General features: G+C 40.2%; 1 long non-coding RNA gene across 1 annotated transcript in view; it reads right to left on the minus strand.

The window, feature by feature from the left end:
• LOC144371660 (uncharacterized) overlaps positions 1–13,927 on the minus strand; it is a 43,201-nt gene that overhangs the window by 5,876 nt on the left and 23,398 nt on the right. The window contains exon 2 of the long non-coding RNA XR_013431630.1: positions 10,410–10,512. This is a non-coding gene — a long non-coding RNA (uncharacterized LOC144371660). The remainder of the gene's footprint in view (positions 1–10,409; positions 10,513–13,927) is intronic.

Here is a 13,927-nt window from a genome sequence, read left to right on the forward strand (position 1 = left end):
GAGGATAAAAGCAGGCAAGGCCAGTGAGATATATAGCAAAGGAGGGGTTTACAGGAGTTGGAGGATACTCTCTGAAGGGGTGATAGCCTGAGACTGAATAATGAATGTGCAGAAAGTAGCATGTTGTTAAAAGAGAAACTTTTTAAAAAATATTATTTTAAAAATAATGTTGTAGTTGTACACAATACTTTATTTATTTTTATGTGGTGCTGAGGATCGAATCCAGGACCTCACACGTGCTAGGCAAGCGCTATACCTCTAAGCCACAACCTCAGCCCAAAAGAGAAACTTTTTCAAAAATGTTTTAGTTGTTGATAGACATTTATTTATTTATTTACATTGCTGAGAATCCAACCCAGTGCCTCACACCTGCCAGGCAAGTGCGCTGCCACCACTGAGCCACAGCCCCAGCCCCAGCCCCCAAAGAGAAATAAATCTAACATTTTTTTTGGTGATTAAAGGTTCATGAATAGTACAGCTAGGAGAGATTCGGAGAGTTCAACTTTTATCAGCATGAGTAGTGAGCTTTTATATGTTCAGTGTGGAAACAAATTACTTGATAAGCTACAGCTTAGTACTTTTCTTATGGGAGTCCAATTGGGTGGGAAATCCCCATTTGGAGGTGAAAGGTGTCTTTTGATTTGTTAAGCTTACATTTTTACTGTTTACATTGGACTTCAGTTTGCTTACGTAGGAATCTGAGACACTAGAGCTGTCTCAGCCAAATGACTTCCACTTAATTATTTTTTTTTTAACAAAACCAAGGGCATAGCCCATACTCTTGCCCTCAGAAGGATCAGAGTATGGCATTATGCTGAAAACTGTGGAGTAATGGAATGCAAAAGATGAGACCATTTTAGAGCTCTGTGGGGATGGGAAAGAGTCAAATTCCATACTAAAAGCAGTGCAATGCAATTAGACCACTTATGTGGGCCCAGAGGACACTGTTTATTCTTTCTGTCCTGGAAAGTTGCTGCATTATGAGAGGAGTGGAAATTGTTAGTTCTGGGTGCTCTCAGCTTCCTTTTGCAGCTAGGACATGAGCATATGACTTGGGTCCCATCAATCAGATGTACCAATGCCATCTGAATCCAAAGCCCCAGATGGGAAGAAGCATGAGCACCGTAGATTCTGATTGGGTGGTAGCAATGCCACCTGTTTCCTGCAGAGCAGTGGCACTGGTGGTTCTTGCAGTAGCATCTGCTTCCTGCATTGGTGGATGCAAGCTACAGTGTTTGTGTCCAGGTATGAATGGGAGCCATGGGGTACCTTTGCCAGTCCAGCACTGCAATTTGATTTTGACCCTTTTTCCTGTCTTCAAAGCCTCAAAGACTGGTTTTCTGGCCCTTCCAAGACACTTGTGAAATGCCATCTTTTAGCTAATTCCCTTTGGGTTTCCATCAGCTGCAGTGAAATGTGATTGCTAATGACCCTCATGCTACAGGGGCTTTCTAATGACTCCTGCAGAAAAGAGTACCCACTACTCAAAAGAGCAGACATCTGTACTGCAGCTCCTACCTGGTGGCTAGCACTAATGTATCCTAGGAATACTGCCTCTAGAGGTACAGGTTTTAGACATCCTTGGAGCCACCGAAGGCCCTCTAATCCTGTCTTCTTTAATAGATCTCACTTAGAGACAGGTACCACACTCCTGCTTTTGTCCTTATCTCTTTCTGGGCCCTGGCCCCTAGCCTTTCTGTACCTTAATGACACCACAGATAGCCCACATAATTGTTACCCCTTTCTTCCATCCCATTTTCATCATACGGCCAATCTTGGAATAGTGCCCTAGGCCCATCAGTCTTTACAATTGCAGTGTCAGCATCTTAACAATTGGTTGGAAACTGTCAATCTAAAAACAACAAAGTGATATTTTCCAAGGAACCATATTTATTTGGGACTAGCAGAACACTGCAATGGGAACGTGCATATCATAGTAAACTGGCTGCATTCAAGGAAGTCGAGGCAAGGACAAACAATGAGGGATTATATTAGCTATTTTGAAACAATAATCTTTAGTCACAACAATTAACACCTGGGGTAATGTTAGTCTGAGGTTGAACAGACAGTTGCTGGGCAAATGTTCCTGCAGAGTACATGTTGTGTAAGGTTGCAAGTGGCCTCTGTACAACCTTGTGGTTCTGGTGAAGTCTTTTGTGATAGTTAGAATCAGGCAGTCACACATAAGGACTTTTACTTCATGACGTCCTATATTTATTTATTTTTTGTTAAGGTTAACACGAGTGACTTATTTTGATTGTGACAACTATCATTTATTTCACAGAACCTAGAATGCAAGAGTCCTTCTTTTAGTTGCCTCAGGGATTTAGGGAAAATTCTTATTTGCAAATTTGGTGGAAAGGGGCCTGTCATCACTCAAGGCACAGTTAGGGGATGGGCATGTGGCTTAGTATGTACATTTTTAAATGCCTTGCCTAGGTCTCTGAATATGAACAGAAGATGCCAGGATGAACATGCTTGGAGGCCTGGATCCAGGCAGCAGCAATGGCAGCATGCTTGCCAGTTTACTTCTGCTCTTGGCCTCTGCTCTGGGTTTGGAAGCCTGGCCCATCAGAAGATCTTGGGGACCCAGTATTCAAAACCTGGTCCCTAGCCTCCTTCCCATTATGTGAGCCCTTAGTAGTTAGCCAGGTGATTTCTTCTATGTTAGTAAGAGAGCCACTGGCCTTCCTGGTGTAATCTGGCCACTGCCTTGTGCATGCTTCTCACCCCCTTGGCTGCTGTGTGCATCCCTAAAACTCTGTTAAACCCTCTGTGCAACCTCCAATTGTCCCTTGAGGTAGGAACAGCTGGCAAGCAGGGCCTGGGTCTTGTTCATCCCTGTGTTGGGTATAACCAGACAGGGACTGGAGGTCATCAGGTTTTCAAAGAGTGTGGAGATGATTCTACCAGTTCCAGGCTCTATCCTGTTTTCATCGCTGCAGTGAAAACCAAAGAGATGAATCCTATCCCACAAGCCAAGTACACTCACCCTGAGATCTTCCTGTGTAGTCCCATCTGTTCAATCCCACAGCCTTCTTCAAATGAAGCCCTTTATACATCTTAGCTTGTGCCTTTGTGGTTTGTGAGCCCCAGTGAAGCACCATGGATTGCATACTTCACCAATCAACATGTGAATAATTCCAGGGGATGGACAAGCCTCACTCATCTCACAGTCATTACCAAGTTTATCAACAATCATTTCTACCTTGTCACATGGGGAGTTTCTACTTTCCAAACTGTGGGATATATCTGGCAGCAGAGCTATGACAAATTCTCCATTTTCAAGTCTGGGGCCACTCCTGTGCTTCAGTTCACCCTTTCTGAGAAAAGTAAGAACATCTTAACTCCCTCTGCCTTCTTCTGTCATTGCCCTGGAAGGTGTCTGGACAGATACCCTAAGGCTACAAGGGACCAAAAATCTGCTGGCCAGTAGCCCAGCATGAGGCAGAACCTGTGCAGAAGGTGGGACACTGGGATTGAGCCCATCAGGCTCACAGGTCCAGAGGAAGCAGGACAGGGTGTGCACAATCTTGGCTCTGGGAATTTAAGGTGCAGGGTCCTGAGAGGATAGGGCCTGAGTAGATAGGCCTTGTATCTCTCTCTTATAATTGAGTTCTTCAGCTTAAGATTGAAGGGGAGCTAGTGTGGTAGAGAGACGGAAACCCCCAAGCAATGTGAACAGCAGGGCGCAATGCCCCTGCCTAGAAAAGCCCTCCAAACTCCAATTAAAATTGGCACCTTCCTTCAGAGACTACTGCCCGTTGGGTACTCCTGATCATAGAGAGAAAGGGAGTCTGTGAAAGGACAGAGAGAGGTCCTGGGGTTGGGGGAGTTTGGGGTAACAGTCACTTCACTGTGTGTGTATGTGTGTGTATGTGTGTGTGTGTGTGTGTGTGTGTGTGTATGATTAGGTGCATGTGTGTGACTATATGGGATGTATGTGTTGGGCAGGTATCTCAGTATGTCTCACCTTCTCTGACTGGAGCTTGAGACTTCCAGTGGCTTTTCTCTTCTGTATAAACTAAAGGAGGAACACATTGGCATTTTCCATCCCAGGGCAAGACATGTTTCCCTTGTAAAGCTCAGCCAACTTAGAGGCAGAGAAGATTGGCTATTGAGGGAGCCCCTGTCACCAATTCCATACCCTGTTCCTATTGCCTGAAGCTTCTGGGACACGAAGAAAACACCAGAATCTTTGGGGAATTGGGACAAAGCCAGAGCCTTTTCCACAAACCTTAGCAATGCCTTCCACATTTCTTTCTCATTATTCTTGCTGTGAATGCCATTGGACCCTCAGGTCCATGGCAATCTGACCTCTTCTTGCACTCTCCTGCAACCTCTCTCTCCCCACTTGTCCAGCTCTGTTCACACACAGTGCCAGATACCAGGGCTGATGCAGGCCATGGGGGCCATAGCTCAGAGGGTGTAAATGATCAAACCTACTGAGTGGATGGTCTTTCTAGAAGCATAGCACACACTCTGCCATACATCTCCCAGGCTCTGTGCTCAGCCTCATGCCAGCTTAGCTCCTCCCATGGAGGGGGGCATTATATTTAGCATATGGCCTTTATTGAGGGGCCCTGAATAGTTAAAGAGAGAATGCTTAGTGAGCTAACACACTGTCTCCTCCTAGAGGGCATTCCAAAAATTACCACGAGCAGATAGATTCCCCCAGCAGATAAGCTGGGGTTCAGGGTTCAGGGTTACATAGAAGGAAAGCCTGGTGAGTCCTGGTCAAACTTGGTAGTTCCAGAGCCCACATCTTTCTGAAGATTTAGGGCTGGAGAAGTCCCTTAAATCCTGCTGCAAGGATAGACAAGTTCCATTACCATTGTGTAAGTTGCCACTCTTTCCACTCGTTGCATTCCAGACACACTGGGAACTTGGCTGGGACTTGGGAAGCTTTCCAAAGAGGCCACATCAATTCAAGTGCAAGCTGTCTGCTAGTGCTGCTTCAGAGGGAATGCCTCCTGTCTTTGCTCTCTGAGTCTCTGGGACCTAAGCATCCCCAAGTGGCTATTCTCTGTCCTGCTGACTTCAACCTCAGCAGCAGGCATAGAAGGGACAGCCTGGCATAGACCTTAGCTCCCCAACTGCAATGGCTGCAGTTCCATGAGACATCAACTGTGTTACTCAGGTAGGGAGTTCTGTTTTGGACTGAACCTTAACTGGCACACCACAACCACAGCATGGAGCCTTCATGTGCTCACATCCAGGGTCCTCTTACCCAGGACTGCCTGTCCTGACAGTCCTTAAGCCAGACTTAACTAGCTCCTCATTCCCAGGCTCTGCTCTGTTCTCCTGGGGTTCCTGACAGCTGCCTCACTGTGTTGCCCTTCAGGAATTACTTTAGGTCACATTCTGTTTAACCTCTTCCCAAGTGGGTTGAGAAAGGCCTTCATCTAATGCCCCAGGCCACAGTTAAAGGAACAGTCAGAGTTGCCCAAGAAGCCTCACTTCGCTTAGCAAAGGAGTCAGAGCCAGGGGACTAAACCCCTACCTTTTAGATACTTCCAGCCACATTTGGGAGATATGGGAATGGCCCCCTGTCTGAGCTGTCTTCAGTTCCCTCTTGAGGCCTCTGGGGGCCACAGAGCTGAGGACCAACTCCCAGCTCAATTACTGCCATCTGTTGACACCTACCCTAACAACCTATTGTGACATTTCCTTGACACAATAGATGTAGCCCCACAAATATGAGGCCTGGCAGACACCAAACTTTAGACTTCCTGACTGATAGGCCTTAGCTCAGTCAGATGCTAAGCCTTCCCAACCTGAGGCAGCTTTCAAGCTGGGGCACAGAAGCCCCCATTCCAGGCTCTGGTGATTCACCTTTCCATGACTGACTTGGCCTGGGGATTAATGGAACTGGGGTGCTTTATGCTCATGGCATATAATGTTATCTGCCTTCAAAAGATACAGACTTCAGAAAGGAAATTACTTCAAGGCCTTGGGCTCTTTTCCTTTCCAGTTATACAGAAAAATGATTGGCTGGCCTTGCTTCAAAGACAACTTCAAAGAGAAAAATACCATCGGAAACTGCTACAACCCCAAACCACAAAATTAGCCAGCAGTCCAGCCAAGCACTGCTAAGTCTGGACATAGAGCATGGAGCAAACTGAGCCAACAATGCCTTCTCAGAACCAGAGCAGGAATCATATTGTCCACAAGTTAAAGAACATAGTCCAAAAACTCATAGAAAGATTGAAAACAAATCTTTGATTAGATTAATAAAATTTAAGGCCACAGGCCACAGGAGTGACAGAACATCCTCCTTAGATAATGTGGAAGCAGGAGATGATTCGAAGATGTTGGTGAAAATGAAGTACATTCTCTAACCAATATCGGTCTTATACATAAAATAGTAAAAATGACAATTACAAAAATAAGAGGGGGCTGAGGTTGTGGCTCAGAGGTAAAGCACTTGCCTAGCATGCATGAGGCACTGGGTTCCATCCTTATCACCACATAAAAATAAAATAAAGATATTGTGTCCACCTATAACTAAGCAATAAATATTTTAAAAAATAATAGATTAGTTGATTTTTGTATAGGGTGAGGAATAATGATCTACTTTCAATATTCTACATAAGGATATACAGTTTTTCCAGCACCATTTATTGAAGAGGGTCTATTTTCTTGGATGTATGTTTTTGGTAGCTCTGTTGAGAATTAATTGGCTGAAGATGTGTAAGTTTATTTCTGGATCCTCTATTCCATTCCATTGGTCTATATGTCTTTTGTTTCAAATACCAAACTGTTTTTGTTACTATGGCTCTGTAGTATATTTTAAAATCAGGTATTATGGTGCCTCCAGCATTGTTCTTTTTGCTCAGGATTGCTTTGGGGTCTTTTGTGATTTCTTATGAATTTTAGGATTTTTCCTAGTTATTTAAAGACTGTAACTGGTATTTTGTTGGGGATCACATTGAATCTGTAGATTTACTTGGGTAGTATGGCCATCTTAACAGTATTGAGTCTGCCAATTCATGAACATTAGGAGGTCTTTCTGTCTTCTAGTGTCTTCTTCAGTTTCTTTCTTCAGTGTTTTATAATTTTCATTATAGAGGCATTTCACCTCCTTGGTTAAGTTTATTTCTAGGTATTTTGGGATTTTTGAGGCTATTGTGAATGGGATTGTTTTCCTGATTTCTTTCTTAGTGAGTTCATTGTTGATGTATAGGAAAGTTACTGCTTTTTGTATTTTGAATTTGTATCCTGCTACTTTGCTGAATTTATCACTTCTAAGAGACTTTTAGTGGAATCTTTAGGGCTTTCTAAGTGTAGAATTATATCATCTGCAAACAGCAATAACTTGACTTTCTCCTTTCCTACTTATACCCTTTTTTATTTCTTTTCCTTATTTCATTGTTCAGGCTAAAATTTCAAGTATCATATTAAATAAGAGTAGTGAGAGTGGACACCCTTGTCTTGCTCCTGATTTTAGAAGAAATACCTTAATTTTTTTCTCCATTTAGTATTGATGTGGGCTATAGGTTTGTGGTATATAGCCTTTATTATGTTGAGGTGTGATCCTTCTATACTGAATTTATTCAGGGATTTTTATCATGAAGGGATGTTAAAGTTTACCAAAGGCTTTTTATACATCTATGTGATCCTTATCATTGATTATACTAATGTACTGAATTACATTTATTGATTTTCTTATATTGGAACCATTCTTGAATCCATCAAATGAAACTGATTTGATCATAGTATATGATCTTAGAATTTTTTGCTAAATTCAATTCAGAAATACTTTATTGAGGATTTTTGCAACAAGGATATTGTTAGAGATATTTTTCTCTATATTTCTTTTTTGTGGTGTCCTTATCAGGTTTTGGTAGCAGGGTAATACTGGCTTTGTAGAATGAGTTTGGAAGGGTTCTGTTCCTTTCAATTTTATGTAATATTTGGAGGAGTATCAGTATTAGTTCTTTAAAAGTCTGGTAAAATTCAGAACTGTATTCATTCACTCCTAAACTTTATTGGGGGTTGTGGGAGACTTTTTATTATTGTTTCAATCTCATTGCTTATTATTGATCTATTTAGATTTTTTTATCCTCATGGTTCCATTTTAGTAGGTCATATGTATCTAGAAACTTGTCCATTTCTTCTACATTTTTCAATTTATTGGCATATAATTTTTTAAGCATTTGAAATGAATAAAAGATCTTAATATAAGGCCTAAAACTGAAACTACAAGAGGAAACACTTCAAGATACTGGCACAAGCAACAGTTTCCTGAATGAATCCAATAGCTTAGGAAATAAAAGCAAGAGTTGGCAAAATGGGATTACATCAAACTAAAAAGCTTCTACATAGCAATGGAAACAATCAAAGTAAAGAAACAACCACAGAATGGAAGAAAATCTTTACTAGTTAGTCATCTGATAGATGATTAATAACCAGAATATATAAAGAACACAAAAGATTCAACAACAAAAGAACAAATGGTCCAATCAGTAAATGAGCAAATGATATGAACAGACACTCAAAAGAAGAAATACAAATGGCCAATAAACATATGAAAAAAATGCTTAACATCTTTAGCTATCAGAGAAATGCAAATCAAAACTCTACTGAGATTTTATGTCATTCAAGTCAGAATGGTTATTATAAAAAATTAGAAAATGATGGTAAGGATGTAAGGCAAAAGGAAAACTTACACACTGTTGCTGGGAATGTAAATTAGTATAAGCCACTATGTAAAACAGTATGGGGGTCCATCAAAAAATAAAAAGAAAACTTCTATATTATCCAGCCATACTGCTCATGGGTATATACCTAAAGGAAATAAAGTCAGCATATTATAGAAATATGTACATACCCATGTTTATTTTGGCACTCTTTACAATAACTAGGGTATGGAATCAGCCTAGGTACCTTCCAACAGATGGATTGATAAAGAAAATACTGTATATATACATAATGGAGATATTATTCAGCCACAAAGAAGAAGGAAATTGGGTAATTTTCAGGAAAATTGGTGGAACTGGAGGTCATCTTGTTAAATGAAATAAGCTGGACATGGAAAGACAAGTATCACATACTTTCTTTCATATGTGCCAACTAAAAAAAAAAAAAAAGATGACCTGAAAGTAGAAGAAGCACTATTAGGGAAGGAGAAGTAGACTAAGAGAGGGGTGGGAAGATAGAATAGGTTCAAGGAGAGGAAATAGGGAAGGTGGATTTGATCAAAGCATGATATATACAAGTATAGAAATGTCACTCAAGGGACTGGGGTTGTGGTTCAGTGGTAGAGCGCTCGTCTAGCATGTGTGAGGCGCTGTGTTCGATCCTCAGCACCACACATAAATAAATAAATAAATAAAATAAAGGCATTGTGTCCAACTACAACCAAAAAATATTTTAAAAGAAGAAATGTCACTCAAACCATTAATTTGTATAATTAATATACATTAATAATTATAATGAAAATAAGAATATTTGTCATGTTGAACTTTTTTTATTGTGTTTATCCACAAGTTGTATATCTTCTTTTGAGAAATGTCTATTAGGATAATTTGACCATTTTAAAATTGGATTATTTGTTTCATGTTGTTGAGTTTGAGTTTCTCATATATTCTAGATATTTATCCCAAGTTAGCAAATATTTTTTCCCATTCTGTAGGTTGTAACCACTCTGTTAGTTGTTTCCTTTTATGTACAGAAGATTTTTAGTTTGATGTAATCTCATCTGCCTATTTTTGCCTGTGCTTTCAGGTTATATCCCCAAATCCCTTGCCCACACCCATGTCCTGAAGCTTTTTCCCTATGTTTCCTTCTAGTAGTTTCATAACTTCAGGCCTTAAATTTAAGTCTTTATTCCATTTTGAGTTGATTTTTGTAATTGATAAGAGGGATATAGTTTCATTCTTATGCATATAGATACCCAGTTTTCCCAGCATCATTTATTGGAGACATCATTTATCCAATGTATGTTCTTGGTACAGTTGTTAAAAATCAGTTGGCTCTAAATATATTTCTTTATTTCTGGGTTCTCTATTCTGTTCTTTCAGTATATTAGATATCATCTCATTCCAGTTAGAATGGCTCTTATAAAAAAGACAAAAATAGAATCTGGTGAGGATGAGGAGAAAGGGAACTCTCATCCTCTATTGGTAGGAATGTAAATTAATATAGCTATTATTAGAAAACAGTCAGAAAGTTCCTCAAAAAACTAGAAATAGAATTATTGTATGATGTAGCTATTCCTCTATTGGATATTTATCAAAAGAAAGGAAATCAGTATGTTAAAGAGATATCTGCACTCTCATGTCTATTGCAGTGCTATGTGCAAGAGTCAAACTAAGGAATAAACCTAGGTGTCCATTGATGGATTAATGAATGTGTTAGCTTTCTATTACTGCAACAAAATACTATCAACAATTTATTTGGCTCACATTTTGGGAGGTTTCAGTCCATGGTCAGTCGATCCATTGCTTTTGGGCCTGTGACAGTGCAGAACATCTTGGCGGAGAGTGCGTGGTAGACCAAGCTGCTCACCTTATGGCAACCAGGAAGCAAAGAGAGAAGGGAAGATATTAGTGTCCCCAAATCCCCATTTGAGGGCATGCCTCCAATTACCTAATATCTCCCACTGAGTCTCACCTCTTAAAGTTTCCACCACCTTGAAATAGAACCAAGCTAGCAACTCAGCATTTAACACACAGGCCTTTGGGGGTCATCCATTTATCCAAACTTATAGATAAAGAAAATGCATATAAATACACAATTGAATCTTATTGAGTCATTAACAAGCATGAAATCCTGTCATTTGCAGCAATACAGATGAGTAAGAAGAACATTGCCTTACGTAAAATAAGTCAGGCAGAAAAAGTCAAATATATTCTTACTTGTATGTGGAGGCAAAATATTTTTTCAAAAGTGCTCTCATAGAAGTAGAGAGCAGAATTGTGGTTACCAGACACTGGGAGAGTTGGAAAGAAGATGGATGGAAAGAGGACAGTTAACAGATACAAAGTGCAGTTGGACAAGAGGAATCACTATTAACATTCTATAGCACAGTAGGATAAACTTTGGTTGACAACAATTTTTTTGTGTATTTCAAAATAGCTAGTAAAGAGGATTTCAAATGTTCACAATACAAATGACAAATGTTTGTATTTGTATTGAGGTGATAGATATGCCAATTACCCCAATCTAATCATTACATATTGTGTACATGTATTGGAATATCATTATGTACCTTATAAACATGTGCAACTATCATGTGCCATTTTTAAAAATAGCAGGAAAGGAACAGAAACAAATAGCAAGTAAAAACATATCACCAAGGGAAATTACACAAAAATACAGGAAGACTAGACAAAAATTATCCATAGACATAAAAACATTCCAGAAAATATGATTTTTCAAATCAAAAGAGAACTTAAGAATAGATATAGGGTTCAAAGAACAGATTACCAGAAAACAGAAGGAAATTAAATTAGGGAGTGATCTCAGAAAAGATTTGGAACAGAAAAATAAAAATATTGTGGAGATGAAAGTCACATTAAAAGCAATAACAATTTGAGGAAGTATATCCAAGGAAACCTCACACTTACTATATATCTGGGGTCTTAGTGGCCAGACTCAAAGAAATCACATGGTAAAAAATGGAAGAAAGTGAAGGACTAGAGAGAAGATATCAATTATGCAGATGAAAAAAGAAATACAAGATACATATTAACTGGTATTCCTGAAAAAGAGAACAGATAAACTGAAGAAAATATTCTTGGTAAAAAGCATGTTAGCTTCAGACTTCTCTACCTCAGTGCTTAATGCCAGAAGACAGTGGGTCAAAGTTTCTGTACTTCCAAGTAAAGGATAAATTGCTTCAAGAATTTTGCATCTGTCCAGCTTTCCCTTCAAGTTTAAAAGCAAAAGTAAAAATTACCACTCAAATCTATTCAACTAAAAGATTTATCAAAACAAAGAACTGAGAATTGGAAGAACAATCATGGACAGTAAATTCATTTATACACAGAACTAATATTAAACATCTGTGGAATTTTGCATTGATACCCATTGCAGGTCAGGACCTAAATGTTAAGATCCTTGACAATATGAAATTAACAAAAATCAGAGGTAAAGGATGGCAGCTGTGGGAGAAAATGCATGGAGAGTTTCTTCATCTGTTACTGCATGTAGTTATTAGATACTGTGTTGGAACTTGGAACTAGACATAATATTTCAAATACTTTTAATAGTTTCAGTCCTTAGCTTTGGTTTAGGAACTAACACTTCTTGTGAAGCAACCTTTATTACAAGTTCAACAATTCTTCCAGCTTTATTTCAGTGTCTTTGGCTTTGTTCTCATATGAAATGAATGTAGAACATTAGAATAAATACAATGTGTGTGTGTGTGTGTGTGTGTGTGTATATACACAATAATCGCATTTCATTGACATATAATTCATTTGTCATAATATTCAGTCTTTTAATATGTACAATTTAGTATATTCACAAAGTTGGACAACCATTACCACTACCTCCACCCAGATCATTTTCACCATCCAAAGGAGACCTTGTCCCCATTTCCCCTCCATTCCCCTGACTCCAGCTGTTAGAGACCACTGATGTGCTTTCTGTCTCTATGAATTGGCCTATTGTGGACATTTCATAGAAATGAGATCCTACAATAAGTAGACTTCTATGTGGGATTCTTTCATTTAGCATATTGGATAATTACATTATGGGGCAATAATATGGTCACACCCACCCATTCCTGCATCTGTCCATCTTTATATCTTTTGTACCCTTAGATTTGGGATGATGTTAATGGTGGGTATATATGGGTGATAGGGTTTGGAGTAGATTCAACATCATCTCTGGACTTCTTCTGTAACAGTTGACTTTTTTCTGAGAGTATGTTTTCTGTGTTTGCTTCTTGTTAAGTCTCCTCAGGGTGATCTCTCTCTCTCTCTCTCTCTCTCTTGCTTAGGTTTTGATTCTAGAGGTATTTTCTGTGTTCCTCCTGTGTGCAGTGGTCATGTAGTGGGGATAGGGTCCTGGGCCAAAAGGGGTACCAGGGAGGAGTGGTGGATGGATGGAGACTACTGTGGGGATGAGGTAATAGGAGTTCCTGACAGACTGGTCAAGACTAAGTGTGAACTTGTGCTTAAGGAAAATGAGACATCCTAGATGATACTGAAGTGTCTCTCATCCTGAGCAAGGGGCTGTCCTCAGGCTGCCATAAGAGGGAAGGACCCTGATGAAGAGGGTATAGGAAGTCATTAGACTGGAAGCCAAATGAATACAAACATGGGCCCTTCCCTCTGTGGGCAATCTCTGCCAGGGTCCTGAGGCTCCACCTCGTGAGTCCCTTGGGCTGGATAAGGCCTCTCTGCTGTGCTGGCTCCCTCCAAACTAGGTCCAGGTGGCTTGTACAACAAGTCTGAGAAGCAGCTCTAAAGGTGTGCTTGGTGTATATAGGAGAGCAATAGACTCCATCCTAATAGATGTCAATCTGCCCTCAGCACAGGTGGGGTGTGTGTGTGTGTGTGTGTGTGTGTGTGCACGCACACATATGTGCTTGGGTGTGTTTGTGAAGCTTCCCATAGATGGGATTGGGTCATGCTTTATGGGAAACAAACATTTCCATGATTACATCACATTGGGGCCCTTCCCCAGTGCCACACCTCCCCTGCTCTAGAATTGCATTGTGTGACAGGGACCATGCCACTGGCCAGTTGTATCACCCGCTCCCCAGCAGCTCCCAGTAAGAAACGGGAGAAGGTACTATAAGCCTTGGCTACCTCTAAGCAACAGCTGCAGGAGTTTGTACTAGCCCAAAATTTTCCAATGTGTGGAGAGAGGTTTGGAGCACTCTTCCCCTTTCTGCCTGTCCTTGTCTCCCTTCTCCTGCCTCACTCTCTGTCACACACACACACACACACACACACACACACACACACAC

The sequence above is a fragment of the Ictidomys tridecemlineatus genome, chromosome X, assembly GCF_052094955.1.
Source record: "Ictidomys tridecemlineatus isolate mIctTri1 chromosome X, mIctTri1.hap1, whole genome shotgun sequence".
Taxonomy (NCBI): Eukaryota; Metazoa; Chordata; class Mammalia; order Rodentia; family Sciuridae; genus Ictidomys; species Ictidomys tridecemlineatus.